Raw genomic sequence first — 6000 nt, forward strand, 5'->3', positions numbered from 1 at the left:
TTGGCGCTGGCGCTCGCGGCCCCAGGCTCCGGTGGGTGCTTGTCCTTCTTTCTCTACCGCTTCCCCAGCCCCGAATTGATTGATGACCACCGGCGGCCAATGGCTCTGACACCGCGCCATCCTCGCTGGAGCATCACAGCCCCACGCCCCCGACGTCAGCCTCCAGGGCGCGTTGGCATCCCCGAATCCTGAGAGCCGAACCCGTGCCCGGGGCCGCCGGCGCCTCCCTGCTCTCTGCCCCGGAGTTGCCGGGCTGCATCCTTGGAGCGGCAGAGAAAGAAAGGGAGGGATCCAGCGAACGTTCGAAGGGGGTGTGGAGGCCACGGATTGCCACCCCCTCTTTGGAAATCTTTTCTTTAACTTAAAGTTTTGTTTTGTTTTGTTTTGTTTTCCCCACCCTGACCTGTTTGTGTGTGTTTGCAGCATCTCAATTACACATTTTTCAAGACCTGCATTTACACTTAATTTGGGGTGTCCTGGGGAGGACTGGGGCATCCTTAATTTCTTCCCTTGCTGGTGGATTCTAATACCCTCCCCAATCTCCAGGAAAAATGCCCCCTTCCTAGGCCGCAAAACCTCGGAATTCAAAGGTTTTGCAAAGACAACCCTGTTACATGCAAATAGCAAAGAAACTCCTGCCTCCCGAGGGAAGAAATCGAGCGACAACGGTTACTTTTTCTGGCCGTTCGTCCCCCGCCGCCCAGCCCCGGTCGCTGGCCCGCTCTGCAGGCTGCGATCGCGGAGACTGGAGGCGGCGGGGGAGATCCAGGTTGGAGCGCGGGGAGAGGGTGAGAAACGGCCCCGCGCGAGAGCGGCGCGCGCGCAGGCGGCCCGGGGGCGGCCGCGGAGCGCAGACCCAGCACAAAGCTGCGCGGCGCCTTCCCGGCCGCCGCACCTCGCTCCGGCCACCGCTGGCGCCCAGGGCTAGGGCCAACACAATGCACCCGGGCCTAGGCCCGGGCGGCTCGAACACAGAACCCCGGGACTTTCTAGTAAACAGCTCGCCGTGCCCTCGTCCCCACCCCCATCCCCGCCGCCCGGCTTTCGCCGCTGCCCCTCGCCTACACCCCCTCCTTCGCTGCTAAAAGAGCCCGGCGGAGGAGGGAGCGGCGAGGTGGGGACCCCGGGAGGTCCGGGGCCGAGGACGGGGGCGGGGGGAGGGGAGAAGGGCAGAGGGGCAAGATGGGGAGTGGGAGGGAGACAGCTCCTAAAAAAGAATTCGCTTTCGCTCCAGGGATTGAAAAAAAGCCCTCCTCGGGTTCCGAATTGCCCGGAAAGCGCCGACTCGAGCGACTGTCAGGGGCACCGGGGCAGCCGCGGTCCGCAGCCTCCGAGCCCCTCGCACGCGCCTCTGACAAGGCACCTCTCACCCGGGCTCCGCTTTGTGTGTGCATTTTTTTCCCTTCCTCTCGCGCGCGGCACCGGGCGCCCGGCCGCCTCCTCCCCCTCCCTCCGCCTCCCTTCCCGGGGCGGATTACCTTTCCCGGGCTGCGCTCCGGGTCCCGGGGATGCCTTCAGCGCCCGACGAGCAAGCGATCCATCGCGGAGCAGCCGGAGCCGGCGGGAGGCGCGCGGGGGGCGCGCGGGGGCGGCGAGGGGCGCGGGCGGGCCAGAACCTTCGACCCCGAAGGTCCCGCCGCGGGCTGGGGCGGGGGGCCGGGGGCGCGGCGCGAGAGGGAGGCGGGGGGCGGGGGGAGAAAGGACCCGAGCAGCCTCGATCTGGGGAGAGAGCGAGCGTGGGGGCGAGGAGAGGGAGCGAGGGCGCGGCGAGCCGGAGGGAACGAGAGCGGTGCAGTGACAGGGACTGCCACTGGGGTCAAAGGAGCAGAGCTCCAGGAAGCAGGGCGGCCGAGGCGCCGCTCCGTGCGCGCTCCCCGGCGGGACCCCGCGCCCTCGCGCGCCCCTGCTGCAGCCCCGGCCCGCTGGAGCCCCCACTGGCGCCCCGAGGCCCCGGGGTTGCGAGAGGAGGCGGGAGCTAAGGGCGAGGCCGGTAGCCTGCTGGTGCTCCCGGGTCAAGCAGGCGGCAGGAAGCTGAGCTGCAAGTTCATCATCATGAGTGTGATCAGCGTAAAAATGATAGGGGACTGAGGAGGGGGGCTACGGAGCCCCAGGAAAATAAAGGGAGTTTTCCCTCCAAATGGGCGTCTTCTGCAAAGGGAACACCCAGGGCCCAGGCCCCCCCACCCACCGACCTGCCAGGCGCGGTCTGGAGTCCTGGCACAGCTCCAGGGCGCAGAGCTTGCCTGGGGGCAAGGAGAGCGGCTCCGGCACTGCGCCGAAACGGGGGAGGCCGACCCTGGGTCTCCTCCCGTCTCAGAGCTTAGACTTTAATGGGATAAAGCTATGCACCTTTTTCTGCACACACAGACACACACACGCATGCACACACACCTCTTTCTCTCTGCAATGTTGTTCCTGAGAAAGAAAAGGCCAACCCAGCTGACAATTTCTTTCACCTCCAGGTTCAATTTAGGGAGGTGAAGAGAGGCAAATAGTCTAAGTGTTAACATTTTGGTCTTTGGGGCACATTTCCCCCGAAGGATAAGCAGTTCCAAAACATTGTAAAAATCCGTTTGCCCCCTTTTCCCCCTGCTACTTTGGATTATGGAAGAAAAGATTTTCAGAATTGTATGCATACAAGTAAGAAAAGGAAAAGTCGCTGAGATGCTGGAAGACAGAGGACAAGGAAGAGAAGGCTTTTAGAAAACTTGGTTGATGGCCTTGACTGTGAAAGACAGGTGACACTGTGATGTTATGCCATCGTCAGAGTTGAAGGATTTGGATGCCAACCAGCTTTAATTCCTTTCCAGGAGTCAGACTCAGAAGTCTAGGTATTCTCCAAAGGGAAATCCAGTGGATGTGTGAGAGGGTGAAGTGTGCTAGGTATACTGTGTGACAACAGACTAGACATCCTGGCTGAAATTGTATCCCCTAAAAATAAAAAGGAGCCATTGCAACCCTGGTCTGTGGCCTCTGTGGGGAGACTAATTGGTTTCCAGGGTCAGGGGAGGAAGGGAGAGAGGCTGGTAGGAGCCCCTATAGAAAAGATCAAACGGAATTCACTTGGAAACATGTCCCTTTTACAATGGACTTTCCTGGCACTTGAAGTAAGCTATGTCTTATGCCCGAGCTGAAATGAAGGGGAGAAGTTCTTGCTAATGTATTTATTTTGTTGTACTGTATGTCCAGAGTGTCCGTCCTTGTCAAATGTGCTGGGAACCATAGGACAGTCACTTTCCTTGCCCAGCATAAACCACAGCAAGGAGCACTGGCGTAAAAGAACATCAAAGATGGGCAGGGGGATGGACCTTTTATATTTTGTTTTTGATTTCCAGTCCAGCAGCAAACACTGACTGGAGTCATGTTTTCAAAGAAATGCTTGATTTTCTTTTCTTTTCTTTTCTTTATTCTGGGAGTTAGCAGTATACTCCTTATCTAAATGGTTAAAATTTTTCAACTGATTTTGACTGATTTAAATCTGTACCAGCCAAATCATTTCTGTGGTTTCCTTCCTTAAAAAACAAAACAAAAACAAAAACTTGATAGTTATTCAAAACAACAAAACTAGTTTGTACATGATCCCGGATCTAAATAATGTACACACAAAAAATAATAACCTGTTCTACTTTAGTGGCACATTTTATAAGACAATGATATTAAAAAAAATCAAGTCAGTGATCTTTGCAAAGTTGATGAAGAATTATTATTTAATTGAGTGGGGAGAAATTGAGGCAAATAGCTTAAAATTGTAACATGTAGTATATAGGAAGAAGTCCGCCTTTCTGTGTCTCTGCTAATCAGTTACCTACTGAGAGTGACCAACCTATATTAGGATTATGAATTTTTATTTCCATTTGTCTACCAAAATAAAAAGCTGGGGAAGTATACATGAATTTAAACAATAAATTAAGAACAAAAGAAACTCACTTTTCAAATAATTCTCATCCCATGTATTTGAACATACTGCATTTTGTGAAATCATATTCTCTACCAATATAGCTACCTACACTAAAAGCTTGTTTTAAAATGATTGGATGCAAACTATGGCTGTTGCTTGACATCAGCTTGAAACATCAAGCCTCATTATACCAAATTTAAAATGTTATATTCTGGGAGTTGTGGGTTGTTTTTTTTTTTTTTTCTTTTTAAGGTAAGTAAGCCTATAAGATCCATTTTTGTTGTTGTTGTTAAATTCAATTTTTATTGCTTCTGATGGAAAACAAAAGAAGGATGAAAGTCAAATGCCAAGTTTATGCCTGCCTCTATGCAAATATTACAAATTTTTTCCTTTAATGGAATGTAAATCTGTACTCTTTCTCCAGTGATTTTATTGAAGGAACTGGCAAATACACTTCCCAATAGCCTACTGCGGTGTTTTTTAAAATATCATTTCAGAATGCATTCAGGGAAGAAAATGAGTGGTAGAAGCATGGAGAACCTTACATGGAAGCCTGGAAAGTGAATACTACTTCCTTGGAAATGTCAGTACTTTATTTGGAGTTGGCTTTCATTCTCCCTATAAGAACAGCTTTCCAATACTTCAGGGATACTTGCGTATAACTTAAAACTTAATTCCACCCTGTGGCTCCTCTTCAGAAAAAAATCAACTATTTTACCTCTTTTTTTCTTTAAGTTGGTTGCATTTTAATCATTTTCCAACAAAACTTAAGATATATATGATCAGAAATCAGTGACTGTTAATAGAACTATTATGACACAATTAGAAAATTGAGCCAACTAACACCTTTACTTTATTCTAAATTCCTATGGTTTTTACTTTTTTTAAATTTGTTTTAAATGTTTTCATTGTAACCCCCTCAGACTGGAGAATGATGCCGTCTATTCCTTTCTGGTTTTCATTCTTTTGTGCTAAGCACATAGTATTAATAGAAACTTGGAAATATTTGTTAAACAACCTTATGAGTCAATAAATGAGAAAATGAATAAGAGAATTCATGAGTGGTTGAAGCAACTACACAATGAAGGAAAATCCATATCATATTTGTAGGAATAGAAGTGACATCCTGAGACCAGTGTGGAGGATAAGAGCTAAGGATTTCTTATGGAGTTCAAAGAGTACAATTAAAGGGGTTTGTTAACATCTTCAGAAACATGAAATAGTACTTAAGACTCTCTCATAAGTTGATTTTCTCATGGAGAAGCTGATGATTTTTATGTATCTCATCCTTTTAAAGGCAGGCTTCTTTGTAAATATAGTAGGATGTACAAATAAAGAATTTGTATCTTAAAATTTACATATTTAATATACCAAGATATAGTCTCAAAAAAGCCATCTGCTTAACCTGATTCTTTGATAGATCCTTATTGAAGTGGGTAAAATAAATATATAAATAATGGCTTTTGTCCTTTTTATTTAAAATTTCCTTTTGGTCAACCAATAAAAATGTGTGTGACTAAGAAAGATTCAAGAAACACTAGAAGTGGTGAAATTTTGTATCATAAATTTTATAAGCATTATCTTAGAAAGACTAAATCTGAACCATCTTTGCCAGCAGCTTAAGTAATAAACATGGAGGAAGTGAAAATCTTAAAATTTTGCAAAGCACTCACTAATTCTTACCATATTTACTAGTTAATGCCTCGCATATATCAACAAATCAAATGAATATTATTTATGTGATAATAACTTTAGTAATCAATTTCAAAAAAGTCTGAGCAAGATGCTGAGCATATGCTGGTATGTTTTCCATCTGAACAAACTTGCATGATCTCTGTTGTCAGTTACTGTTTGCTGGGTCCTTCCTATATCATGGTCCCAATTCTGGAAATGTGGGGTGGAATTTAGTGGCACTTGAGATAGGCTTGTCATGGTGGAAGATGAGCAATCTCATTGAAGTAAAAGCCAAAGTAATCTCTTTTGAAAGATGGGCAGTGTAGAAGACCCATAATAACCTGATTAAAGAAAATGTATGTGGGGGGTTTCAAGTTTAATAATTCAATTTGACAAGCTAGTTTAAAATATATCAATATTTTGAGTAA

At 47.5% G+C, this 6000-nt stretch overlaps 1 protein-coding gene across 1 annotated transcript in view; it reads right to left on the reverse strand.

Annotated features, from left to right (window-relative positions):
* Positions 1-1558, reverse strand: part of MPPED2 (metallophosphoesterase domain containing 2) — a 209459-nt gene extending 207901 nt beyond the window's left edge. The window contains exon 1 of the mRNA XM_040258927.1: positions 1479-1558. The gene's annotated coding sequence lies outside the window, so the exon portion shown is untranslated. The remainder of the gene's footprint in view (positions 1-1478) is intronic.
* Between the last annotated feature and the right edge of the window lie 4442 nt (positions 1559-6000).

This window comes from Oryx dammah, unplaced genomic scaffold (genome assembly GCF_014754425.2).
Source record: "Oryx dammah isolate SB20612 unplaced genomic scaffold, SCBI_Odam_1.1 HiC_scaffold_17, whole genome shotgun sequence".
NCBI classification, from domain to species: domain Eukaryota; kingdom Metazoa; phylum Chordata; class Mammalia; order Artiodactyla; family Bovidae; genus Oryx; species Oryx dammah.